Source organism: Cygnus olor, chromosome 26 (genome assembly GCF_009769625.2).
Source record: "Cygnus olor isolate bCygOlo1 chromosome 26, bCygOlo1.pri.v2, whole genome shotgun sequence".
Taxonomy (NCBI): Eukaryota; Metazoa; Chordata; class Aves; order Anseriformes; family Anatidae; genus Cygnus; species Cygnus olor.
This window is the reverse complement of record NC_049194.1, coordinates 2,729,984-2,757,489: the sequence shown is the minus strand read 5'-3', so window position 1 is coordinate 2,757,489 and position 27,506 is coordinate 2,729,984. Positions and strand designations below refer to the sequence as shown.

The window sequence follows — 27,506 nt, the reverse complement described above, 5'->3', positions numbered from 1 at the left end:
AAAACTTTCCTGGAAACAGAGAGGCAGGGCAGCTCCTTCGCAACCCCCAGCTCGGCCAAGCACACGAGAGTTTGTGCAAATTCAGGTGGCAGCCGCTTCGGAAATGATATAGGATACATGGGGAAAATAAAGGCGCTGCACGGTGCAGCCGAGAGATCTCCGTCCCCGCATCAGCCCCTGCACGTTCACGGCTGTAATTCCTCCCAGGCGCCTCCTGATTCAGAGGGCTGCACGTACCACAACAGTTATGACTCCTACCAAATAGTTCTGGAAGGGCAGCTACTCCTTCAACGCGAGCTCTGCACAGATGCTTTCCCACTGTCAGCATCTGAACAAACACCACGTCTCACACCTTCCACAGTCCCCAATTTTACCAGTTCGTTCTTCACACCCGCGAACGCAGCATGAAATAAAGTCAAATATAACAAGATTACACTCCCCCAGCACCACAGGATGCGCTGCGATCTCTGCCGGGCCCAACAGCAAAGCCTTGCATGGGAATAAAGTACCCCTGGGGTTCAAAACCTCTTCCAACAGGGCAGAGGATGGCTTGCAGGGAGTGGTAATGGGATGGAGCACCTTTCATCTCCAGGTGACTGGTTAAAATTCAGGTGAGCAGCACTACAAAGCGCTTACTACACGAGGCTTGCACGGAAGCCAGCACGAAATGAGCGCGTGGCTTCCATCCAGCTCTTTGTGGGCTAGTGGCAGACACCTTGTCGCTCCTCCACCTGGTACCACGGGGCAGCCTCCCGAAAGGCACCGAGGCTGCAGTCACGCAACCTCGCTTTCCTCCTTGGTGCGCAGCCAGGCGAACCCAGCTCTGCTGATTTTTCCTTCTTCTCCGCCCGCAGCCACACGCGGCAGATGGGGACGCTCGAGCAGAAGTCAGAGGTACCGGCTCTGCTCCTGGCCTCGCCGCCGACCTGCCATGGGGAGCCCGGGCAAGCCTCGCTGCCGCTTCTTCTGCCTCGTCTCTTTTTGGCCGGGAGCTTCAAACCTGTGCCACTTGAGTGCTTTTCGCTGGTAGGCCCTGAAATACTTTACAGAAAGGAGTTACGCATCGCTATTCCCATTTTACAGACAAGGAAGCTACCAGATTGCCATTTCCCCAAGGCTGTTTTTCTGGCACGCTCCTTAGAGATTAAATCTCGTGAAAATAGCTGCGCTGTAGGAGAATCTGTACCTACAGGCCAGATTCAACAGCGAGGGTAAAGAGGGTGGTTGAAAGCTCTGTGATCAAGGCTAAGAAGCACAATAAAACGCCATACCCTGCTTTTCCAGCTCTGCAGGGTAACGAGGGATTTCCTCAGATACGGGCTGCAACTGTCACCTTTGCAGGAACTCAGCACCTAACGCTCAACTCGCTGTCTTCACGCCGAGCCCTCAGTGTTTATTTTGGTCCCTCCACCTCCCGAGGAGCGATAGGCGTCTCCACCGTAATTGGGTCTTCTCTGGTTTCAACACCTTCAAAAATCACCGCTTTGTGTTTCGGCAAGAGGGGGAAGTCGCAGAGCAGCCAGACCATGGGGCTGCAGCCCCGGAGCTCCCTGACTCCCCCTCTGAGTGCCAGGAAGGTTTGGGACAAGCGCCCACACTTCTCCCTGAGGTGCTGCACCTCTCTGCGCAAGGGGGATCGCTGGCACGCTCCCAGGATGATAAAGACACCTTCCCTCCTTCCTGGCAGGTTCTTGGAGCAATACCACGAGGGGATTGCGACCGTTAGGGTTTTCACTCCAGGGATGGAAAGCAGGAGAGGGGAAGGGACGTCCTCTGCACAGACCCCTCCCAGGTGCAGAACCACCCCAGTGAGCCGGCGCTGCCGTTGGAGCGAGCCTTGCTCCCACGTCCAACACATTCCTCCCCAACAAGCGAGAGGGCGGCTGGAAAGGCACAAATCGTCTCCAGATGCTCGTTATGGTGGCGAAAACGCAAGTTGTGAAGAAACTGTTAAAAGAGCCGGATTAGCGCAAATACAGATTTTTCACCTCCTCCTTTTTGGTGGAAGAAAACCCCACAACAACCAAACCCAACGGCGCAAGCCTGTAAATAAATATTAGCCTCGCAAAGCACTGGGGCTGCCAAGCACCTTTGCAGCCAACAAGCAGACCGGCAGTGGATCACGGACAAACGCCTGATGAATGCTGGTTACGAGAGAAGAAAAATTTCTCGGTGCAGGTGGCTTGCTATTCTCAGAAAGTCTCTTTTCAGCAGATGTTCCTCTGTGTGTGGCGAGCCCAGTGTGCCTGAACTTATGATTTCTCCTCCGCTAAGTGATGCTTTCAGGAAAAGGGTAATGAAAGAACACGGAGATGTAGCTATACAAAGCACAGGCCAGAGAATTCTTTTCTTTTCTTTCTTTCTTTTTTTTTTTTAGGAGAGGAACCATAATATTAATGTTTGAAACTGCTTTTCATATACAGCAATGATCAGCTTCATCTTTACATTTTTTTCCTTAACTGCAGGAGATCTTTCCGCCAACGAACAATATAAATTTAAATTTAATTTCGAGCGTTCCTTTAACCGCCTCGAGTCAAACCAGCTGCTGCGAATTCAAAGTTAGAGCCCTGACGTAAAAGTTACCTGCGACATAAAAGTATTTTGCCTTTGCTACAGAAAGGAAGCATAAAGGGATAAAATATGGCCATTGCTCAGGAAAGTTCCAGCTGCACAGCTCCTGTAACAAAATGGAGCATTTTCCCCCCCCTCACATTTCTAAGATTACACATCCCGGACTAGCCTGCACCTCGAGCTTTAAAACGGAGCACTTTTCCACAGCAGAACGCTGCTATAATGGCCAGCAAGCCGTATAAACAAGGGAAAGTGAGTTATATTTTAATCCCGGGGACCAAGCGCAGTTGTGCAATGTTTACAGGGAGTAAATTTGGGGTATTACTCAAGCGCGCAAAACCTGTGGCCTGACCCGAGCTGTGGGAGCATCGTGCACGCAACTGCTGTGGCCCTGGGCCGCCTTTTAGTCATTAAAAAATAATCGGCATTCCCAGTGTGGAAGAAGAACACATGCAAGGAAAAAAGGGGGTAAGGGAAAGGGGTTATTTGGGCCAGTCGGAGAGCTGGCCCTTTGTAAGGCAGGCGCGTGAGGGGGAAGCTGGACACGGTTATCTTTTGCCTCCTGCTTTGTGGAGAACCGCTCCGGGAGGCGCTGGATGGGGAACCAAGGGGACAAACACCGCTGCCCACCGCTCGGCCCCAACGCCGCCCATCGCTCGGCTGCTCATGGCCATAAGAAAGGCCAAGGGCAGCCGTGCAGAAGCGGGTCTCCTCTTTGGGTTTTTCCCCGTAACCCCGAGCCAGCCCCGTCACCCTCCGCCCCCCCGCATCCCCGCTTTCCCCTCAGCTCCAGGCCCCAGCCCTCGGGGACACCGTGGGGATGCTCCCTGGAGAACCGCGCTACCGGGGTGAGTGGGTGGGATTGCCCTTTTTAAGATTTTTTTTTTTTTTTTTAAATTAGAAAAAGAAATAAAGATTTTTGGAAATCAAACCGCCTCTCCTGAGTCTCGCTTCGGTGCTGGAGGGGTCCCGGGGCTCTCCGGGGAGGGCTTGGGGCGGAGGGCACCGGGGACACGAGGGGCCGGGGCCGGGCTCGGCACTTACCGGCTGGGCCCCGCCGTCCCTCGGCACCACCGGGGCCATGGGCGCCGCGACCCCGCCGAGGAGCCCGGAGCCCGCCGCGGCCCGGGCGGAGGGAGGAGGAGGAGGAGCCGGGGAGGGGCCGGGCCGCGGGGCCCCGCCGAGCCCAAGGCGGTCGTGGGGAGCGGAGCGGGGCGGGGAAGGCGCTGGGGGCACCGCACGGAGGGGGCGAGCGAGGCGGGAGGCCCGGGGAAGGGGAGAGCGGCGGCCGCCGGGGCTCGCCTGGGTCCCGCCTTCCCCGCCTCAGGGCGCCCGGCCCCGGGGAGGGCACGGCCCGGCCCGGCTCAAGGCTTTGGGTTCCCCCCCCGGGACTGGTTCTGCTGGGTCCCCGCCCTCACACAGCGGCTCTGGCATCCCCTCCTCCAGCCCCCCGGCCTGGGACTTCAAGCCCGTTGTGTAGGGGCCCCCCTGAGCCTGCCCTCGGGGCCCCTCATCCCGCAGCCTGGCCTTGTAGGGTCCCCACACAGAGACACACACAGCCCCTTCCCCACGGCTAGCACCACCGTCCTCCCCAAAATAAAAAGCAAGAGTCCCCCCCCAACACACACACACACCATCTCCCATGCATTAGGGGCGCCCCAGCTCCCTGAGCGCGCCCTGGACACGCCACCATTAACTCGTCCCCGCGGGGCAGCTGCTCCCAGGCAGAGCCCATGCAATGGGGAAACTGAGGCACCGCGGCTGGCGCTCGCATCCCCAGCCCCCCCGAGGGGCTCGTGGCACCTGAGCTCTTCCCAGGGCCAGATCCCTTCTGAGTTGAAGCCCCTGAGCCCTCCGGCACCCAGCCGAAGTACAAAACCCTGCCCCGAGCGGTCCCATTGCCAGCCCTTCCCTGAGAGCCGAAAGGGAAGGGGTTGCAGCAGGGATAACTCCCCACCTTGAGATTTTTGGCAACACAAAAGCAAATAGCACCCATCAGTCCTTGCTACCTTGGGTTTATGCTACGATCAGATAAACTCTCACCTCCCAACACTTTAAAAAAAAAAAAAAAAAGAAAACCCAACAACAAAAGCCACAGCCTCCTTCATTTATTTTTCATAGAGCTCAGCAGACGTGCAAAGCTCTTGCAGCCATCTGTAAAGAGAGAAGGTAATTCCTAGCCTGAGGACTTTATAGTTTAAATAAGACATTATACTGCAAGAGAGGACAGCAAAGAGAAAGGAGACGATTGGTGTGCAACAAAAGGGTTCCTTCAGAAAGAGATTAGGGTATCATGATTGCTACATACACGTCTTTGCATTGACTCCATATAGGATTTCAGAGCAGCTCTGTTATCTCTGGGCAGGAACAAAACACTCTGTACTTGCTCTTTTCCAAATCATACCAAGACATTGGAACCAAGCAAAACCCCCAAACACAAAATCACAACAACAAAATTCCTTCCCTTCCCTCCTCTCCCTTTCAATTTTTTTTCTTCTTCTCTTTTTTACACAGAGAGATACTTTGCAGTTTTTTGAATGCTTGGAGTTGAAAAACCCTCGGTCATTTGGGAATTCTCTGAGCCAGCAACCGTAGCAGGGCTGGGCACAGAGAGGCTGTTGGCAGGCCCCAGCACGGAGAGGGCTGCACTGGAGCATGTGCCTGGGAGAAGGGGGGGCAAAGGAGGCCACATACATTTTTAGAAGAAAAAAAAAAAAGGAAAAAAAAAAAAAAAAAGCGTCACCGAGGCCTGCCTGGCGTGCACGCCAGCACTGGGGGCTGGGAGCGGGGGAGCGTGGGGAGGAGGAACGCTCGGTGGATGGAAGTGAGGATCCAGATTGAAAACAGATGGGATTTTTCTTGCCAACCTGACATCCGAGACCGCGGGAGGCGGGGTAAAACTTCCCGTTCGGAGAGGCTGGCAGCCAAGCGATATGGTGGGGGGGGGCGGCGAAAAATCCCAGTTTGGTTGAAAATCCCTTCTCGTTCCCACTCGCTGGGGCTCCCTTGGACGGCAGAGAGGAGCCCGGTGAAGCTGGGTTGTTTTTAACGCTTTGAGAGGTTTGATTTTACCATTAAGTATCTGATTCATCTGTTCCTGCGTGCTGGAGCCAAGCCCAGCCTGGCAGTTAGTACTTGCCCTAGAAGACATTTTAGGGGCATTTCGCACCCACACAGATCCCTCTGCATATGCAGACGAGGGAAACCTGCGTACGTGCACATGCCCGGAATAACCCCACGTGCCTTCGCCCTCCCGCGCGGCACCAACCTGCAGCTCAGCACCAGCAACAGCCTCCACCCAGGAACGAGGTGGGATGCAGCGAGCCCTCGCTCGAGGGTGGCTGCAAAGGTCCAGGTGTCTGCACCCAGAAGGGAAAGGAGGCAATGAAACCCTCTGCAAAGCCCAGCACCTCTTGGCAAACCTCGGGCACCTGAGCTGGTTCGCCTCCAGCAGCCCAAGCTGCCCAGCTTTTGAGCTGCAAACAAATGATGCAAGAGCCCCGCAGTGCCTTGGCGATGATTATTCACCCAGGAGCAAATTTGTGCGGGTTTGGGGCAGGGCTCAGGCAGCTGCGGCTCCAACACACCCGAGCCTCTCCAGGCTGCACCTCCACCTTTGCTCCTCCAGCTTCATTGCACATCGCACCTGGTCTGCACTAGTGATAGAGGTGACAGAGGTGTCCCCTATGACTTGGGGACGCCGGGCCCGTGAGTGCCCGGGCTGATGAGTGCCGAGTTTTGGGACCAAGATTGCAGCGGGACAGCAAAAGACTCGGGGTGCGCACAAGCATCGAGCGACCGGCGAAGCTGAGTGCCGGCGTCCCCCCCGAGCCTGGCAGGGACAGGGGCTGCGCGCCCCCCCCTGCGGATTTCGCAGCTACTTCACAAACCAGAAACAAAAAGTTAATGGTGCAGGCTTGACCACATATTTTCCAGGGGCTCTGGGAGACCAGCTCTCCACAAGCCGGCTAACACACACTCTTTTCATTCAGAGCTTTAAATACCCAATTGTGTCTGTTTTCAGCACACTCATTTTTAGCATTTTAATGATACAGTCTTCAGCTCTCGCCCTCTTTGGATTGGCCTCAGTGAGGGTTTTTTTTTTTTTCTTTTTTTTTCTCCCCTTCTTTTTAACGTCTCGCAGAGCGAGAAGAGAAGGGGAAGGGGGTTAGCAAGAGGTCACACATTTCTCCTAACCCAAGTGTTTTTCCAGCAGGCAGGGGGTCCTGCTGGGGACACAGCTGAAGCAGCCCCTCCGGCTGCCTGCGAGCGCTGCACCTTCCGCCGCCGGTCCTCAGCGCAGGCGCGGGACGGGCTCGCTGCCCTCGCCCGAGGCTTTCGGGAAGGTGCACGGTCCGGGCACGATGCCCACGGGACGCAGCGGGCAGCAGCACCCGTCCCCGCGCCCCATCGTAGCCAAAATCCCGCTCACCACCATCGGAGCAGAGGGAGTCGGGGTTTCCCAGCGCCATCGCTTCCCCTTCACCTGTAATCGGAGCTTTCTGCTCCGTGGAGGACACCATCTGCGAGCGGGGTCTGGCACGGAGCGGGCATTAGTGCGCGGGGCTCCACGCGTGCCCTTGTCCCAGCGGGGGCACAGCGCCCGCTCCCAGCCCGACTCCCTGGGTCACGTTTGGGCACCCCGCGTGCCTGCGCCCACCAGGGCTGCCCCTGCCGGCGTCGCGTCCTCCTGTTCGTGCCCTTGGCAGCTCTGCTTTCCCACTGGAAAGCTCCCAAGAGGCTGCGGCCATGTCAGAGCACAGCTCAAAGACTCCATCGGGAACTACAGGGAGCCCTGAGACACGAAGGTTTGGGACCCCGAGCCCTTGTACCCAGATTTTACCCTAGGTGCAGGTTTCAAACAGCTGCAAAAATGCCTGCACAGGGGGGCTGGCTCGGCCCTGGGTGCGTGAGGGAGGACACGGCTCTGCAGCCACCGCTGTGCCAACACAGCAAAGCTTCCCTGGGTCCAGGAACAGCCTCGGCATCACCCAGCCCTGCTCCCGCACCCGCTGGAGCTCCCCGGGCAGCCGGTGGTGCAAAGGGGCAGCAGGAGACTCATGGCTGCACCAGAAAGGAACCAAAGGTGCCGGTTTACCTCCCTCCCTTAGCAAACATCCTCCTTTCCCCTTTCCCCAAGCACATCCAGCCCTGTACACATTGCTGTGACCCCACCCGGACCACCCCCAGGAAGGTCCTTTCCTCCTGTCCCCCCACCCCATGTCAATACCGAACGTTTCCCACATCCCAGCTCCCCAACCACGACACGTTCCCATTAACCATCCTTCACTGGGTGCTCCAGCATCAGCTGCTCGGCGGATTTTTTTTTTCCCCCTTATACCGAGTAATATCAAAATGATATTTATTAAATTTGCTCTCTAAGTCTCTCAATCTGCTCCATAATGCAGTGAATCTGCGAGGTGGTTTCCACTGATCCCGCCTCAACGAGACCAGATTAACGCAGATGATCCCAGCTTTGCGGCTCCCTCGTCGCGGGGTGGGTCAGAGGTTGTGCACAAAGGCAAAACCCGCTGGCAGCGGCGGCGTGGCCGAGCTGGAGGAAATCACGTGGCTGCTGCAAATGATTTCCGAGGTTATTTCCAGGTGGGAAGTAGGGAGCACTCAGCGCAACTTTCAAGTCTTTGGAAACCCCGTTCGGCTGTTTTTATTGCAGCTTCTCGTGCTCTTATCTCCCTCCTTAAGCACATTGATTGCACCTGCCCCCACCCCGCTCCCCAGCAAGAAGCCCATTAAATCTAAAGTTAGCTCCATAAAGGTTCATCAGATCCATTATCTCTGCATTCAGCTAAATTATGAAAATCATTAAGATAAGGAGGCATGGAGCCTATTAGCTTCCTGGAGAGGATGCTTTACATTTTTTTTTCTTTCTGCTTCCACATTTAATTACCTTAAGTTCCACAGTATTTAATTCCATTTATTAAACCTTTAATATGTAAAAAAAAAAAAAAAACCAACAACAGAACTGCTGCCGGTCGCCTTTAGGAAAGGCACAGAGCCGGGGTCCCCCCCAAGCCCCGTGGTTGTGCACGGGTGCTCGTGGCCATGCTGGAGCTGCGCAGGATGCACCTGCACGCACCCAGCCACGGGGCCAGCACCCTTCTGCAAGCGAAGCATCTTAAAAATCTGGCTTATTGAAGCTTAAGGGTGTGGGCTGGGGTTCGGGGACTGCTCTAAAATGCCTGCAAAGGGAAAGGGAGGGGGGGGGGGGGGCTGTCCTGGAGACCCCCGTGGCTCCCTCGATCCAGGCTGGTCCCCGGGCCGGCTGCCGGGAGCTTTGCTGCAAGCCGGGGGCACAACACGGAGCGCTCCCGGGGTTTGGGGTCTCTCTTTGCTTCTTTCTAAAATCGGATGATGCTGGTTTATTCCGCAGTGCCTCCACGCCCAGCAGGGACAGGACTCGCACAGGTACGTGCAGAGGGATCCTCGCTCGGCTACTGGCGGTGCTTTTCGGATGGATGTTATTTTAGGAAACCGATCGCAAGCCGACGGAAACAGCAAAACCCCCACACGCTCCGAGCAAGGTCAATCTGAAGCATTAGCGTCTCTCTGGCTGCATTTCGCCTTCCCAGAGATGCTATTTAGCAATCTTGGTTACTATTAGAGCAGCATCTAAAACCTCCTTATCCTATAATGCCGACCAAGCTGTAATGCTCACGCCAGGCTGTCTGTTGCCATCTACAAAGGACAGAGACCGAAGAGGCGAAACAGAAGCAGAGACACGGAGTGGGAAGAGCTCGGCGTGGGCGCCGCCAGCATGCCGCCCGCGGAGGGGACGGTCCCCAAAACCTCCTGGCTGAGGCTCCGTGTCCCTGCGAGCACGCCGAACCCTGCATTATTCCCTTACCCCGCATCTCCAAATGCCTCCTTGCAGGAGACTTCGATGTTTTTGCAATCTGCTGACCACACCGCGCGTCTGCAGACGTGTTACAAGCACTTCGCAGGCACGGTTTGCAAACGCCGCTGCCTTCAAGGCCCCACCACGCGTCTGAACAGGGCCCCACGGCTCCGAGCAGTGCAATTTTTTCCCCTCGACATCTTTTACGGGATCAAACCTAAAACTTGGCCTGCGTTTTGCATTTGGTTTTTAAATCAGGATTCGCTCTGGAGAAGTAGCACCAGGAAGAAAAAAAAAAACAAAAACAACTTGCTAAAGTGTTCCCCAGCAGCATAGCCACATACTTTAATATAAAAAAGCTGCCGCTAATTTAAAAAACAAATGTTTAAGCAATCGAGCATGTTTATTTAATTAGTCCTTTTGGTGCCAGAGAAGGCCCCGACCCGCTCGTGGTGGCTGCCACACGGTGCCATCGAGTGCGTCCATGGCGAGGTCCCTGCGTGCTGGGGGGGAGAAGCTGGGAGCCCCAAGAACCCCCCCAGCGGGGAGGTCGGTTCCTCCCGGCCCCTGAAGACAACAGAGGGTCTCTTGGGACCGGCCGGCCACAAACCTGGCACCCTGGAGATGAAAACGGACATCTGGAGCCTGAGGACAGGACTCGGGATTGAGCCCGAGTTGCATCCGGCAGGAAGCAGCTCTCTCTGCTCCTCCAAGAGCACGGAGATTTTAGCTCATCTGCCATCACCAGAGACCAGCTTTTTTTTTTTTTCCCCCACTAAAAATACCATGTATTGCTCTGTTTGCAACGGGGGTGCACGATGCATGGAGATGTGGATGCAGGCAACCTGGACCCCAAAAAACCCAGCTGGGAAGGGGCTGCCGCTGCCTCGCCGCAGTGCCACCTCTGGCCGCCCTTCCCATCAGAGGGCTCTCAAGAGTTGAACACCAATAGCTTAAAAATACAGCTCCCACTACTTAATTCAAGTGCTCTGAACGCAGATTAATTCTTGGTTCCAGTGTTTACTGGCACCACAACGGGACCCGTGAATCTTCTGGTAAGTGGCTGGGAGCTTCTGCCACCGCTGCGGAGCTCACCCCCTCCTTCGGCTCCAAGGCAGCTCGCGCCCCCTGACAGCCGTGTTCCCCACTTAGCACCGGTTGTGGAGCTCGTGTCTCTTCTGGAAACGGTAAACTTAAAAGGGACTTTCCCCCTGGTTCTCCCAAAGCCTCGCCAGAGCGAGCTAAATGCAGATCTGCTCTTCGCAGCCACCCACGAGCCGGGCATGCAGCGGAGGTGCATCAGCAGGAGGAGCCACGCTTTGAACATGAAAGCAGCCCGGAGCAGGGTATTTTGGTGGGGAGGAGAATATTCACCACCAAAAAAAACAAAACACGGAGCGGCAAACACCACCTTCAGCCTCCCTGGTGCTGAACAGGCTCCTGCAGATGGGGTTAAGGATGGGGCATCACCCAAACTGTAGGGGAGAGGTTTTTCTTTTCGAGTCAGCTCTCGAGAGACCTCCGTCCACCCAGGTGGGGGGATATCTGCTCTCTGCTTTCCCTCTGGTCTCCACACTGGCATATTTGGGGCTGGTCGCCGTGCCCCTGGCTGTTTAACCTGCTGTTTGCATGGCTCATCTCCCACCGAGGTGATGCATGACCCACACCAGCACACAAACAGCCCTGGCTGGCCAAACCCTCCGTCCCTCTCAGCAACAGATCCTGCACCGTTCACACCTTCAGCATGAAATATTCCTGGAATAAGTTGGCCAAGAGGAAAGTTTGGGGGACACCCATCCGTGGCAAGCCCAAAACTGGTGCAAGCTGCAAGAGGTCCCTGCTGCAAGGCCCCAGGAGTATTTTGGAGGCCATCGAATGCAGGGGCTGGGGAGGGGACACACAGCACCGGGTGCTCTGCAGCAACGAGACCCAGAGCTGAGGATGCTCCCTGAGCCTTGCAGCACCATGAACACCACAATCAAGAAATGTTACATGCTCTCGTGCTGCGGTGTTTTACTCCAAACATTTCTGGGTTAGCCTTTGGAGGGCAAAGGCAGAGCAGCCGATAGCCCTGAGGCTCCAGGTAGGGCCGGCTGCTTCTCTGAGCGGGGTAAGAGCAGCCGAGCTTTGGTCTCTGCAGGCTGGCTGGAGTCCTGTGAAAACCTCACGGGCTCAAAACGAGTTTAGTCCCAAGCTCCTCACAAGGCATAGCTCTGTACGTGCCCATTTCACAGATGAGAAAATTCAAGAGCGTGCTGGAAAACCAGCGCCGACACGGTCTGCAGGGACGGATCGTGCTCCCCAGCATCCTTCCTCCAGCAGCCACCACCACACAGGGCAGCTTCAACGTGCCTGTGCCAGGAACATTCCTGCAAGGCTCTGGAAAGCCTCAAAAGTCCCAAACGCACCAAGAAACGAGCACTAAACACAGGACAGCGACTCCAGAAAATCCAGATTTTTTTTGTGGATCCCAAGCCACCTAAAAGGACGCAGCTCTTGGAGCACAAGGGGGTCCCCAGAGAGGTTGGAGAGCCCCGTGCAGCCCCTCCCGGCGCTGGAGAGGCTCAGACCCCGACCTTTCCCACCACTAAGTCGGGAAGGGCGATGCCTCGGAGAGGGAGCGGGAGCGCAGGAGCATGAGCAAAGCCGTCATAAACAGGAGCTCAATTCTGCCCATCATTATCGCTGGCTTTAACAAACAGCTTCTGAGGATGGCAGGTACTTTATTAATTTTTCCCCTGTGCAGCATGCAGGATGATTGAAGAAATCACTGGCCTGTTGATTTGTTTGCCTCCCCGGCCCAAAATAACTAGCTATTTATTTTGGAGCAGCGGGATGCATCAGATCCTTAAATCAAGGCGATGGAGCCAGGAGGACGTGCCGCACACCCGGGGCCTGGGCAGATCAGGCAGGTTTCAGCCCTTTTCTCCACGCTGGCGAAAAGCCATCTCCGAGGATCCTGCTCACGTTTCAGACCCAGAAAACCTGAAAAAAGGTTTTTTTCCCCCTTTCACGTTGGATTTCTTCTCGCAGCCGAGCTTAGCCCTGCTTCAAGCCCAGGGAGGGATGGGGTATTGGCCCCAAATCCAGCGCTGGCCTCACACTTTGCAGCATGTCCCTGATGTTCGTGGTGGTGAGGATCTTCTGGGTGATGTTAGGACAGAAAAAACTGCACCGTGCACTTCAGGAACCAAGTGGGCTTGGAAGGCATTTCTCCAACAGAGGTCTCCTGAAGAAGCACGGCCATGGGAGACACCGGGCACCTCTCTGAGCCCTCTAAACCCCTTTGGAGATCAAAGCCAGCGGTTTGCCACATCCCCAAGCCCTGCAGGAGCTCTCTGAGATGGGCAGCAAGGAAGATTTGGGATTTTTGTGTTTTGCCCTCCCCCAGCGTCGCTGCTCTGGAAGTTTGGGCAAAGCCCAGAGCAGCGGCTGGTGCACGAGGAGTCACGCAGCCAAAAACCAGAGTTCATCAGTCCTCCGGAGAAACGCTGCCGGGGCTTTCAGCTGGGTGCCGACGTGAGGACGGTGGTGGTGATCTCCCCCGGGGCTTGGTGAGGAAATCAAGCCTAGGACCTAAGGGACATCTCCTGCGCAGCTCTGCTGCCAAAAGCCATGCTGAGGGCTCAGGGGAAGGAGTTTCTCAAGTCAGACGAGCCCAGCAGAAATCACACAAGGAAGCTTTGGTGTCCCCATGCTGTAAGCCCTACAGACGACTTTTATTTATTTATCTATTTAAAAGATCATCTCCATTTGTTGCTATCGCAGCGAACGTTTCCCATAGGAGCCGCACCGGAGAGCGCAGCATCGCCACGGGAGCTCCCCGCGCTCAACCTGCACGGCCCTTACGGAGACCTCAGGAAGCCAGGAACGGGCTCTCCCCACGCATGCTCAGGAGCCTGCTTCACAGAGAGCCTTTTTGTTTGCTTTCTACCTTTTTTACTTAATTTAGGGAAAGAAGAGGAGGGGAAGCAACTTGGCAATTCCCCGGAGACCCTTCGTGCCAGTGCCCAGACCAGGGTTAAGCAGCATTAAGCCCAAACAGAGCCCTCCAGCAGCACGCCAGCAGAGGAAATCACCTCCCCCTGCACACATGCTTCCTCCCACTCCCTGGGGAGGAGAGGAAGGAGCTGGGGGCACGTCTCCTACCTGCCATGCACGCACTATAAATAACGCTATAGGCGGCGTGCTCTACAGCAGCAGGCACGGCGGGCAGCAGCACGCGATGCTGCTTGCATCCCCCCCAAGCAAATGGGGCTGGTGTGCTCTGTGCAAACACGACGGGCTCGTGCCTGGGGCTGTGCACACTTAGCCCGGTGCTGCTCTCCCCCAGCACGAGGCCGGGAGCTTTGGCATCGCTCCTGCTTTGCCCAGCAGCGTGCTGGGGCGGATCGGCCGGCGGTGGCATCGCCTGGTCGATGGAGGTGGGTAAAAGCAACCGCCTGGGTGACACCAATTGCAGCTCAGGTGTGCCGTGCACAGCCCCATCCCTCCAGAAACACGCTGCTGGAAACGCAGCAACCACCCCGTGCTGCCGGGAGCAGCGCTCCCTGCTCCTGCCCCCATCCCCACGGCGGTCCCTGTCCCTTCCCACCCCGTCCCAGCAGGCGCGGAGGGGCCCCGCGAGCCCGAAGCTGAGGCTCGGGGTTAACAAATCCGATTTGTCAGGCACAAAAGCCAACGCGCTGCGTTTATGCCGGCGTTCTTTATGGAATCGCTCAGACGTTTGGGACGTGAAATGTCACCGTGTCACCCGGTGGCAGCTGAGGGCAGGGAGCTGGAAAGGTCAGGAGGGGCTCTCTGAGAGCCGCCCCTGCTCGGCGCAGAGGGGACCGCAGGGGACAGGGGGGCCATCGGCCCGCGCCTCCCCCAGCTGCAAGCCCAGTGCTCCCAGTCCCCGAGGTCTCAGCAGAGCACAGCGGGATGTTAAACACCAGCAGTACAGCACAGGCATCCACATGTGGCTGCAAACGAGTCCCTTTTGCTCTCCTTGGCCCCAAATCCCTTCCGCCACCCCAGCTGGGACCACTGTGTCCCCCTGAGTCCCCCCAGCCCTCTGTAAGCCCTGTGGGGAGCAGGGGGCAATGCTTTGCTTCTGCACCCACCCAGGACAAACAAACGAACAAAAAAACACATCCGTAATGCTTGGGCAAAGCCTTGCATCCCAAAAGAATAACCAGTCAGTGAGCACGACGGCAAACCCATCCCAACAGCCAAGAAGGAGCCGTGTCACCAGCTGCCCCACACCAGGGTGGAAGATGTGCTGCAAATCCCTCCCCAGAGAAAGGGAGGTCTGCATCCCAGAGGGTCTGGTTGCGGGACAAAGCTTGCTCGGGGCCTGCCAGCAAAGCCCCAAGTGGCTCCTGCTGGCCCTACAGAGACAGACACCGGTTCCCAATGCCCCATGGCCCCCAGGGACACTGCTCCGCGCTTCCTCCGCAAATGCTAAGAGCACCAAGGGACCAAGGCGAAGGGATCTCCCCAGGGCTGCTGGGGACACCTGCCACACGGGTACCCAGGGCAGGACCCGAGTGGATCCAGAGGCACCGCAGAGCCCGTTCCCTTTGCCACAACCTCAGCTGGGCTCAGACCAGGGATGTCCGGAGGGTTCCTCCTGCGGGGAGCACTGCAAGCATCCTACAAAGCGGAGGAACCCAAAAGCTGCGTCAGCACAGCCGGAGCGGGCTGCAGAGACCCCGGGCAGCGCCAGGGCTGCATTCCCCGCCGAGGCGGGCACCGGTCGCACCGAGGGGTGGCAGCGAGCCCCGCAGCTCCCGGGCACCCCTCCAGCCCTCGGGAGGGAACCCGAGATCTCCCTGCCCGGGTGAATTTGCAGCCGGGAACACAGAGTTACAGCCCGGCCGATGCTGGAGGCGAGGCGGAACAGGACACCCCGCGGCACAAGGGCCAGCTATGCCAGCTATGAAAGCAAAAGGGTTTGGTGTCTGGCTGGCCCCGGGCCTGAGCCCCAAGCCCCCCGCAGGCTCCCTGCAGACACCGCCCCGACAGCGTCAGGCGCTGAATTGCAGGAGGCTGGGGAGAAGACGTGCTGCTGCCGGCCTCCGTGCGTCAGCCCCAGCCTTATCTCAGCTCCGGAGCCTCCCCGGACGTCGCAAGGCTGACGCCGGCCTTAAAAGCATCTCTGCTCACACGCAACCGAGGGGGTTTAACAGCCGAGGTCGGCTGCAGCGCCTCCCAGCCCTCCAGCAGCCTGCGCTCAGGATGCCACAGGGACGCTGAGCTCTTGGTCCGAGTCTGGGTTTTCCCAGCAGCCACGACCGAGCCCTCGCTCCTGCTTTGGCACGGGGCCGCTCGCAGCAAGGAGGAAGCTGCGGGTGCCCCTGAACCCTTCCCACACCGAGACCCGCACACACACCAAGACCCGAGCAAGCCAGACTCTCCCCATCACCACTGGGGTCACCTTAAAGGACTCTCGTCCCGATCCCTCTGCCCCCACGTACCTCTGTGCAATGCCCGAAGCACAGCAATGCAGGAGCCTACCCTGGGATTTCGCAGTCCTGTCCCAAAATACTCATCGTCCCCCGCCCCAGAGCCTTCCCGAGAGCAGACAGAGAGATGGACAGACAGACAGGACCCCCAAGAGCAGACAGAGGGACGGGCAGACAGACAGGACTCCATTTGATGCCACCACTTCCAGCGCTGCCTCAAGGGAGGAGCACTGAGAAGCACAACGGCCATCCTGCAACTTAAAGCCAAAGCCCAGCAATTGTCTAAATACGCAGAATTTCAGGATATTATTTTTTTTTCTCCAAAAGGCTAACCAGAAAGAAGTGTTTTTTCAAATAAAGCAACTCCCAATGAAAAACCCAAGTTGAGAGCGTTGCTTTGTTTTTATTCTGAAGATTAAAGAGCACTGCTGAGCTTCCTCGGGGCCTGATGTGAAACCCGGAGCCTGGCGTCACAAACTTGGCTGCTATTTCCTAGCGAAACCTGCCACCGCGTCACCTCGAGGTGCTCACCACTCTAAGGTTTGGAGGGCTCAGAGGAGAGCAGGGCTCTCTCTCCAGGACAAGCACCAAGCTGCCTCGAGGCTGTTCTGCATGAATCAGGATGGGCGGATGAGAAACTGAGGATGGGGACGGGAGGCAACGCACTCAGAGACACTGGAAAAAGTCAAGGGTAAGCCAAGAACAAAGGATAAGCCAGCCACAAATGCACCTCGGGGGCTGAAAAGTGCAGCTGCTGCCTTGCCTTGCTCCTCCTCACCCCGTCCCAAACCCACCCACGGCAGCCGCCTGAGCCCCCGCATCCCGCACGGCGCTCTGCAGGGCGGCCGGGAAGAGAAGTCCGAATTGCCAGGGCTGTTTAATATTTCACGCTCCTTCCCCTCTTACTTCTAAGAAAGACTTCAGTTCCCCCCTCCGCCTCCCCGCTTTTCCCAGCAGCTCACTCCTGGTTAGGCCAGCACGCGGCGAGGTGCCGGAGCGGTGTTGCAGCCTCCAGGAGGTGCCACGGGCACCCACGGCCTCGGCTGCACCCTGTCCCTGTCCCCACCAGGAGGGGATGTGAAGGGACAGCTGCTCACCCCACGGAGCTTCAAGCTGCTTTTGCAAAGCGAGGGAGGGATAAAGGGACGGAGCCGTAGCCCTGCCTGCAGCTCGGGAGAAGATGCTGAGAGCTCCGGCACGCAGGCAGCTCTTGAAACCCAAACAGCATCGCCGGGCTCGCCTTTGGGGGCTGGCAGCAAATTCATGAGGGGCTGCCCAGCAGTCAGAGCTTCCTCCTCTTCCTCCCTGAGGAAGCGGGACAACGTCCCACGGGCAGCAAGGGTGGCTTGTCCTCAGACCCCGCTGCCGCTCACCCAGTGCACACAGCTCTGCTCCGTCCTGCCGGGGAGCACGGCGGTGGCTTCGTCTTCATCCGCAGCCTCCGAGGGCACCGAGCTCCTGGAAAAATCAATCATCTTATCAGCATCACACGACCAGCCCTCGCAGCAAGCCTGGGGAGGAAGGAGGCAGCAGGGAACTCTTCCGCTGCTTGGCTGTCCTCGGAGGGGCTTTGGGCACAGGTCCTCGAGCAGGGTCAGGGCTCGCAGCAGTCCAAACGCAGCCCAGAGCTCCAGCGATTCCAAATTCCGGGCGATTTTCCTCCTGCGGACAAGTTTTGCGGCGGGACAGAAGCGTGCTGCACATTTGAGGACATGGAAGCCAGAGAGGAGCAGAGGTGACAGGAAATCCCAAACCAGAGCAAAATTCAGCTTGTTCTGGGTCAAACGCAGAGGAGGAAGCGGAGGTGCAGGGAGAGGAAAGCCCTTTTTGCAGAAAAGCAGCCCAAGGGGGTCACGCTTGTACCAAGGGCTGCTGAGGACTCGCAGGGCTCTGATGCTGAAGGTCAGGAAGGCAGAGACGATCCGGAGCTGATCCCCAGAGCCACTGGGTTCCTTCCCAAGGGGGGCTCAGAGGCCGAACAGCCAACAGCTTTCCCTGGAGGGGGGCAGTAGATGTGCCAGTGCGTGCAGGACCGCCGGCTGCCATCTCCCACTGCTGCACAGACAAAAAAAAATCCATCCCGGGCACCGCGGACGTCACCTTCGCTTTGCAGCAGGTGGCCAAAGCCAGCAGCCGAGCCGGGGCGCGCCATCACCCGGCCGTGCTGGATGGAGGCGGCAGAGCCCTCCGTCACACAGCAGCCCTTCCTCGGCATAAAACCAGTCGAGAGGAGCAACACGAGCAGCATTTTGTAGGATGCACTGGGAGGAGGAGAGCCCCCGGCACGGCCCCGGCCTCTCCCCACGCCAGCCTGCTCCGCCAGGCAGCACGCAGAGGCTTGGGATGGTTGAGGCACCGCACGGCGCCGGGTCCGGCTCCTTCACTCTCCCTCGTTGGCTCTGGGCTCCGCAGGGGGAAGGGGAAATGGCTGCTCCGAGCCCTCTGTGGTGCAGCACACGGGAGCCGTGTCCCTGCTGCCGGCACCGCGGAGCCCGGGCGATGCCGCTGCCAAGGGGACCTGGGGGAGGCGGAGGCTGCACCAGCACCAAACCCTTGCAGGAGGAGGCAGCCCGGCTGGGGCTAAACCCCACTCGTGCCGTGCCCTAAGCGCCCGGCGAGCACGAAGTAGGAAAGAAAACGGTTGTGTTTGAGACCCTTCAGAAACTCCTGGGTGGAAAACGCTGTCAGGTACCCACGGGGAAACCGGGTTACGTCCAGGCTGCCACCATCTCACAGCCGCACACCGATACCACAAACGGCCCTGGGAAAAACACGTTTGCTCTTTGCCTTATTTATCAGCCAGGCGAATAATTCTCGGCACAGAGACGGGGTGGGGAGAGCAGGAACACAGCCCCGAGACACCTTCTCCCTGCTCCAAAAACCGTATTCATTATCCCCAGGCGGCTTCTGGCAGGGCGGAGAGATCACTCTCCGATTAGAGATGTTTATCAGTAAGCTATAATGAAGGTGGGCCACTGACACTGTGATGAATACTATATTTCAGTAAAATTTAAATGAAATGATCCATCATGCCAAGCAGGAGAGCAGCGGTGCCTTCTGCCAGTACCCACACCAGCTCCTCGGCCGAGGCTGTTTCAGAGCCTTGGTTTCTGCTCCGGAGGAGCAGCAGTGGCACTGGATAGAGACACTTTGCATTTCCAAGTGTGCATTTCTCACACCGAGACGACCCCCGTGGTCGTTTCCTCGAGCACGTTTGGGTCCCGAGAGCCGCGCTCGGCACACCACGAAACCAAAGCGCCCTCGGAAGCAGGATGTCGCTCAGGCTCCGGCGCGCACCGCAGGATGTGGAGGGGAAGGGTTACGGGGCGGCTGCTCCCTTCGGTGCAATATTGCTGCTGGCTCAATGGAAGCAGGAGGTTCCTCTCTCCTGGGAGGAAGCTATCAGAAACCACTCTCCCTCCCGGAGCGCCCAGCCCACGTTCTGCTACCTGTTGCACTCCGCGATCAGGCAAAACACTGGAGGAGCGCGAGAAGGCATTAAAAAGCGAGAGAGGATGCAGCGGCGCGCAGGGCACGGATGCCAGAAACGCTACGAGCTGCTGCAATCCAGACACGAATGCATTACACATTCATCTGAATTTTAAATACAGAGCATTATGACTGGCATCCTCACAACTGCCACAGCAGCCTCAGCACTACAGCTTTTATGGTAATTCACAGGGAGCTACCCACAAGGCACTGCAGAGATTTTCTTGGCAGCCATCCTAAACTAATTTTTATAGGTTAGTGTATGGTTATACATAAACGTTTAAGAAAAAATAAAATGGCGACTCAGAGGGAAGGAGCCACCGGGAGGTTTGTGCACACCATGGGATGGGTCCAGTCCGGCTGCCGCGGGGCCGGGTCGGTGGCAGCACCGGGCTGGGGACCAGGGGACACAAACAGCGGCTGCTTCGTGAGCTGGGCATGGGACAGACCCCGTGCCATGGCCACCACGGTGCCCAGCCCATCGTGTCATTCCTGTGGGTCCTGCCTTTCCTGCACGGGGTGCTCGGCTCAGCCATGCCGCTCCTGGGGGGCAGCCGGTGCCGGCACCATCCTGCACGCGGGTCTCGGTGCTGGGCCGCGGCGTTCGGTCCCCGTCTTCCCCTTCTCCCAGGCTGGAGCGCCAACGAGCCGCCCGGAGGGGCCAGGAGCCATCCCAGGGGATGACGGTTTGTCAGCGGAAACCACAGCCCATCCAGTTTGATGCTGGGAACCGCCTCCCACGTGCTTCCACACCAAACCCTCCCCATCACCACCCCTGGAAAAACCTCCCGCGGCCACCGGCCCGCCCAGGGCCACCCCTCTGACCCGGGCGTCCCCTCCTGCTGGGGACAAAGGCCACCGTGTCCCCCACCTGCTTACCCGCAGCAGGAAGCGGCTCTGCCCAGCACCTTTCTTTCCCTTCTCCACATCCTGAGCTGCGCAGGTCGGGGCCGAAACGGGAACTCGGCGCTGGGACGCGCGGCTCCGCTTCCCGCTGCCCTGCCGAGGGGGAGGCACCGCGGGCAGGGAACAAAGGAGAGCAGGGGGAGGAAAGCCTCGGAGGGAGCGAGCCAGGAGCAGCACCCATCTACGTTTCACGGGAAACGCTTGATGTCATCAGGGCTCAAGATTAATCAGGGAAAAAAAAGCACAGTTCCTGCGGGTTTTGCACGGATGCGCGCACACGCATGCATTTGCAGCGCTGCGAGCAGGTAGCCGGTCTACCCATCTCTGCTCTCTTCACAAAAGCAAAATGGAGGGAAGCACGAGCTCCAGGGAATGATAAATCAGGACTTTTGAGAACGGAACCTTTCCCGTTCAGAGCAGCCGTGGGTTAGCAGCACCAATTTGGACACAGGGACGCCACGAAGGAGCAAACAATTCAGCAGCATCTCCAAAGGGAGGGACGGTCAGACGCGGCTCAAGCACCACAAAGGGACGACGAGCTGAATTTTAGACGAGGCTGCTCTTTTCCTGAGATGGGATTATCGCGTTTTGAAAAGTCGGGCACACAGCAGCACGTTATTCCCTCCCTCTCCTGCCAGCTCCCTGCAGTCCCGGCTCGGTGGCTGCAGCAAGCGCAACCGCGGGAGCAGGCAGCGGCAGCGCTGCGCCTCCAGCCTTGTGCCTCCTGCACCCGCAGCACGTGGGAGCCCCGTGTAACTGCCTCGCATCGTGGCTTTACTGCCCACAGACAGCAGCGAAAAGGGAAAAAAAGAGACCGGAAAGCAGCGGTATGTAAAGTCAGGGCACTTGTGGGTTTAGGATCCAGCATATTTCAACTGTAAAAAATACCAAAACACATCACCTCCCAGGAAAAAGGCTTCGTGCCTCCTCTTGGGAGCCTTTGTGCAAAGCAGCCATGGCCCCACTGCAGCCGAACCAGCCTCGATAGGAGTCCTGTGCCCTCCTGTATGGCCCCATTAGGGCCTTTTTTGGGATGGAGGTCACCCAGCCTCTGGGTTTCCTCCTCCACTGACATCCCCACTCGGATCGGGGCAGCCTGGGAGCCTGCGAGGCCACGGCCCAACTGCGCCCCTCCGGCCTGATGCAAACCAGCACCACACACAGCAATAACCCAAAAAACGAGGCTGTAAACAAGTGATTCAGCTGTTGCTTTGCAAAACAGCCCTGACACCCCTGAAGGAGCGGGAGCCGAGCAGAAACTGCCACAGGGTTCTTAACCCAAAGCGGCCCTGCCCGGCCACAGCCCCGGCCTAATCTGATTTAGGCAGCTGCTAAACCCATCTCGGTGTTCACGTTGTATCGGTCGCCTGGCCCAGTTTAATTTGATAGGTTTCTAAACCTGTTTAGGCAAACCAAGATCTGCTTTCTAATCTAGATCAGCTCTTAATTGTGCAAGTGTTGTCAGGGAACGGAGCGGGAACATGGAGGTTATTAGAGGCCTTATTTGCATGATGACATTCAGGTTGTGACAGCCCAAGCTGTAACGGTGCATGGAAGAGGGCACTGCTAAAATCTCATCTCCCCCTGGGCTGGGGCGATGGAAGCTTGCAATGCCCAAGCAGCAGGGCTCCAAGACCCCACATTGCTGTGCCAGGAGCCACGTGCAGCCCATCTCCCTAAATCCAAGGGGCAGAAACCCATGTGAATCCCGAACAGCCCAGGACCGGGACACGACGAAGCCTCATTCCTCCAGGAGCGGAGTCCCTGATGGGGGCAAGGCTCAGGGGCAGGGAGAAACTCCAGCGTGTCCCACAGGCTGCCGTCACCACCCCTCGACCTCCGGAGACAAGAGCATCCGCACGTGCCTCGGAAGATGCACACCTCCTCTAAAACACCGGGGGCTGCACAAAGCCCGTGTCCCCTCTCCTCGAGCTCACACGTGCGCCCTGCTTGTGCCTGGGAATCCCGGGGGACACCCGTCACCATCCTCTTCCTCACCTCTCCGCTTCCTCCCTCTGCCCCTGGGGCCACGCCGTGCCCGGCAGCTCCTTGGGAGATCGGAGCCAGGAGGCTTCCAGGATAAAGGGAGCTGAAGGAAAACTGCTTACCGTGGCACATCACGAGGGCAGCGTGACTTTTTCGGGTGCTGGGGCTACACTGGCTGGGCACAGCCGCTGCAAAAAACTCTGCAAGAGCTCATTTAGACGAGCAGCAACCGACCCAGCGGGCAGCTACTGCACCACGAACGCCGAGTTCGATAAACTACCGAGCTCGGCCAGCGATAGCCATGCTAGGAAACAAAAAGTCCAAGAGAATTATGTTGGAGCGGACCCAGAAGTCCGGAGGGTTTACGAGGTGGAGGGAGGTAGAAGAGACAAGTTCCAGTCTGCTAGGCTGCGGTGTCAAAAGAAAAAACAAAAAACAACAGTCGAGTTATAAAGCAAACAATCAGAGAGGACAAGAGCAGAGAGAGCCTAACGAAGAGAGCCCTCAAATTGCTCCAGCTTATTGTGTAATAAACGTTGCAGGAAGGACGCTGCCCTGAGTTTTACTACTTTGGGGCTCGCAATTTTAAATCACCAACGATTCTTAAAAAATAATCCTGTTGTAGCCAGGAGCTTCGCTTCCTACCAGCCCTGTCTGGTTTTTTCATCTGGCACCAGTGGGTGCGACCGGCCCGGGACACCCAAACCCCCGGTACCGATCCCCGCGGTGGTGGCAGCAAGAGGAGAGCTCCTCGGCTGGAGGGAGAGGGCCGGAGAAAGGATTTATCTGAAGCAGAAAGTTGGGCACATTTTTCCACTCTGTCGAGGCAAGGATATTTGAGTTAAGTCACTTACAGATTTTCCTTTTTTGGGATGGAGGCAGGAATAATAAGCATGTTCTTATCAACTCACATAAGAAGAATTTAGAGCTCGAAGTTCAGCAGCTGTGGATTAAAGTCCTTCGCAGCACCCCTAACGCAACCCTACCACCTCCCTCCTTACCATAAACCCGCGCCGCCAGCACCAACTTGGGGCAGACCTGCCTTTATCTCGGTACCCTACACTTGCAATTTTGTAATCTGTGGTGCAAGAGAAAAACTAGTTCGGTTGGGAACGGAGAGGGCCCAAACGAAACCCAGACCCAGCGGCGGGCCACACGCAACACCGCCACCCACGCGACCTCGGGCGCCACGTGGAAAAGGGGACGGAGGGCTCAGCGCGTGCCCGCTACCTCCATTTACCCCGCAGCAGGGCAGGGAGCTGCAGGGGCTTTGGCTGAGCTCTGTGCGGTGTTTTAGGGCCGTCGAACCCGGGGTGCACTGCCGCAGGCGGTCCCAGCCCGGCTGAGCATCGCCGCCGGGTTCAGCAGCCCGCACGGCGGTCATCAAGGCTTTCTTCGTTGCTGCCTGCCTAATTAGGAACACCGGGCTCTTGATTGCCTCTCTCTGGCGCTTTGTAGCTTTTGGCAGCCCCAGAGCTGGGTTTTGGGGCTGGCCCGCCTGGGGCTGCTTTGGGGTCTCTGAATGTGGCCGAAGCAGGACGGGAACGGGGCGTGCAGGAGTCAGCACTACGCACACCCACAAACCCTTCCCCCAGCCTCAGTTTCCCCACAAACCGCCTGCACGATCCTCAGCTGTCCCCTCACCCTCCTTCCAACCCCGACCCCAAAGCGGCAACAGCACCAAGGGCCTGCCAGGAGCTCACCCTCGTGGGAAGGGAGCAAAGGCCCATTTTCCTCTTCTCCTCAGGGCACGCCTCGCTCAGGCCGCTCCTTGGAGGAAAGGCTGATGGTTCTGCCCCCCAGCAGAGCAAAACCTCGAGGTGCGACGGATGCGACCCCACAAGAGGACGTCCCTCCCCATCAGGTGGGCACCACGTCACGAGGACAGGGACTGGGGGGCACAGGGACCAGGTCCTGGTAGCGATGCTGACACCAGAAGAGCACAGGAGGACGCGGGGACCTCCTGCCCCCGACGGAGCCCCCATCACCGCCCTGCGCTCCCGCATCGCCCCGCGGCACCGCTTCAGCTGGACGCTTCTCTGGCATTACTCCGAGTATTTATGGCTTTTCCCCCCCGTTTGAAATATGGGCCCTCACCACGCACAGGAAGGAGGAGAAAGCGCCAGCAAACTCGTTAATTTCGAAGTCAATCTGGCAGGGAACAATTAACGGCTACCAGTCTTCGGGTTCGCGGGAAGGGGGGGGTGGTTCTCAGCCAGCGAGCGCAGAATGGTCCCTGCGCGGGCACACACCCCACGAACCCAAATGGCTCCGTGCTCGGCACCAAAACGCAACTTTTCCCATCAAGAGCTCTTGCAGTCATCCTGCTACCCGGTGCCACGGGCATCCGAGCATCCCGGGGGTACCCCGACACCCCAGGACCACGTCCAGGTTACGGCTCTGGCTCCCCCAGCCCAGAATCAGCGCAGCCCCCGCAAGGCACAAACCACGCTTTATAGGGGAAAAAAATCAACCTTTAGGATCGTGCTGCCGGGGACGCGCGCATCCCCCCGCGTGGAGCTGAGCGGCACGGCAGCGCTCGCAGCCGCGGGAGGCAGCCACGGGAGCACAGCCCTGCAGATCCCGGGGAAGTTTCAGTGCTGGGAGGGGACAGGGATGCTGTGCACCCCGTCATCCCCACGGGTTTCTTTACGGGGACGGGCTCTGCCTCCCTCTAGCTGGGTGGAAGGGCTGGGGATAAAAAGAAAAAAAGAAAAGAAAAAAAAAAACAAACGCTTTTTCCCCCGAATCTCACCACACGCTTTTGCGAATAGGACTTGGAAAGGGCAAACACCCGCAGGGCTGGGGTCCCCCCCGAGCGCTGGAACCCCTCCAGCACCCGCTGCCACGCCGCCAGCCCCGTCCCTCGGGTGTCACCTCGTAACCACGGCTCCTTTTCTCCCCCCTTATCCCATATTCACACCATTTGCTTCCCCCAGCACGCCGCGAGAGGGACCGAGACGGGATCCTCCCCGCGCAGCACGCACACCGCTCAGCGCCACTTGTATTTTTGTGGGGTCACCCCCAGCCGTGGGACGGCTTCGGGCTCGGGGACACCCCACCCGTGCCACGAACGGGCGCTGCTCCCGTGGGTGCTGCATCGCCAGGCTGCGGGGCGGCTCTGCCCGCTCCAGGGCTTGGGATTTTTTTCAGCAGAAAGCCAAAAGGGTGGATGAAAAACGGCCCCGAAGCACAGCGTACGAGCTCCCCGCCGCCCGGAGCGATCGCAGTTGGCAGAACAGGCAGATAGGGGAAAACGGAGGATAAAAAAATGAGAAATAAAAATGAAAATAAATAAATCACGGAGCTGCAGGGGAAGGGACGGCTCCGGGAGCCTCTCCCCAGCACGGGGGCTCGGGTAGCTTTGGGGTCGGGTAGCGTGGGGTCTTGGATAGCTCTGGGGTCGGGTAGTATGGGGTCAGGTACTATGGGGTCTCGGGTAGCTTTGGGGTGATCCCAGCCCCTTCCCCGCCGCTGTCACCGTCACCAGGCACCGCACAGGCGGGGGCAGCGGGGCCGAGCCCCTTCCCGGGGGGCTGCAGCCATGTCCCCGAGCTGCGGCATCGCCCCGCCGGCGGCACGGGGGAGGCTCCGCCGCCCCTCGCAGCCCCGCAGCCCCCCGCGATGCTGCCCCGCTGCCGCCACGGGAACGTCCCCGGCGGTGCACGGCGGGTGCCGGTACCGGTACCGGTACCACCGGGCACATCCCGGGGACCAGCAGCGTACAAGGGACGGGCACAGCCCCGGGCCCCACCCCACGGCGCTGCAGCCCCCGGGGCCAGCCCGGCTGCCCCCCCCCACCTCGGGCTCCGCCGTGCCCCCCCCTCCCCACTACATCGCGCCCCCATCCCGGTGCGCACCCCCCCGCCCCATAACACCCCACCCCCGGCTCCCCGCTGCCCCCCCACACACGCCCCACACCCCATTCCCCCTCTACAACGCGGACCCCCCCCCTCCAATCCAACTTAGCCCCGTTACACGGGGGGGGGCGTCCCCACCCTCCGAGCCCCCTCCCCATCACACCGAGCCCCCACCCCAACACACGGCGCCCCCACCCTATTACCCCGAGCCCCCCACCCTATTACGCGGCGCCCCCCCCCCCTTACCCTGAGCCCCCCACCCCATTACACGGCGCCCCCACCCCATTTCCCCGACTCCCCGCATTACACCGACCCCCCCCATTACCGTAAGCCCCCACCCCCATTACCCTGAGCCCCCTCCCATATTACCCTGAGCCCCCACCCCGTTACACGGCGCCCCCACCCCATCACCCCTCGCCCCCCGCCCTACCTGGCGGCGCGGCCGCCCGCTCCCATGCCGGCCGGCGGAGGGGCTGGGAAGGGTCCCCCCCCTTCCTCCCCTTCCTCCTCCTCCTCCTCCGCCCTCGGCCGGGGCTGCGCTGGGGCCGGGCCGCGGGGACACTGCGGCGCCTGCTGCCGCCCGCCGCCGGCCGCTCGCCCGGCTGATGACGTCATGCCCCGAGCCGCCGCCGCCTGACGTCACCGCGGGGCGGGAGCGGGGGGGGGGGGGGCCGCGAAGGGGCGGGTGACGTCACCGCCAGGGCGGGGCCCCCGCCTTAAAGGGCCCGCCCGCGCGCCCCGGCACGTGGCGGAGGGGCCCGCGAGGCGCGCGGGGGGGGCGGGGCTTCCGGGTGGCGCCGGCCCGCCATTTTCTGTCGCGTGGGGGGCTCCCCACAGGTGCCGGGGGGTCCCCTTTGGGTCCTTGCCCTGTGCAGCGATTGACATTTAATGTGTTTCTCAAGTTCAACACGTTGCTAACGTTAGTAATACGCACCGCAGTTCCCTCAGTCGGGATTTCTCAGTGAATTCCACCTTTTCCCCACGTTGAGTTTATTGTATTCAATATATTTCCCATATTTGGAATGTTTGCCATAACATATTACCAATATTCAGTGTTAGCCATACTCAATGTTTCATATATTCACTGCATTCTCACATGTAATCCATTCCTGATACTCCATATTGTATATATTCAATACATTCTCATATGTAATCCATTCCTGATACTCAATATATTCCCACACTCGATACATTTTCACATTTAATACAGTTCCCAAACCCAGTACGTTTCCCCCATTTCCCCATCGCTGCTTCCCACCCCCAGCAGCTCCCAGGGCACAGCAGTGACCCCACCACTGTGTTGGTTTCCATTCTGAAGCCCCAGGTCGCAGGGAAAAATAAATAAATGAATAAATAAATAAAGAGGAGAAGAGGGGAAACATTTTTAGC

At 58.5% G+C, this 27,506-nt stretch overlaps 1 protein-coding gene across 14 annotated transcripts in view; it reads right to left on the bottom strand.

Moving 5' to 3' along the window:
• Positions 1-26,682, bottom strand: part of PTPRS (protein tyrosine phosphatase receptor type S) — a 155,633-nt gene extending 128,951 nt beyond the window's left edge. For 12 of the 14 annotated variants that reach the window (XM_040537459.1, XM_040537463.1, XM_040537462.1 and 9 more), the window contains exon 1: positions 3,616-3,755. The gene's annotated coding sequence lies outside the window, so the exon portion shown is untranslated. Of the gene's footprint in view, positions 1-3,615; positions 3,756-26,547 lie in introns of those variants that run through there. The other 2 variants (XM_040537460.1, XM_040537468.1) reach the window with 2 other exon arrangements.
• Positions 26,683-27,506: the final 824 nt, after the last annotated feature.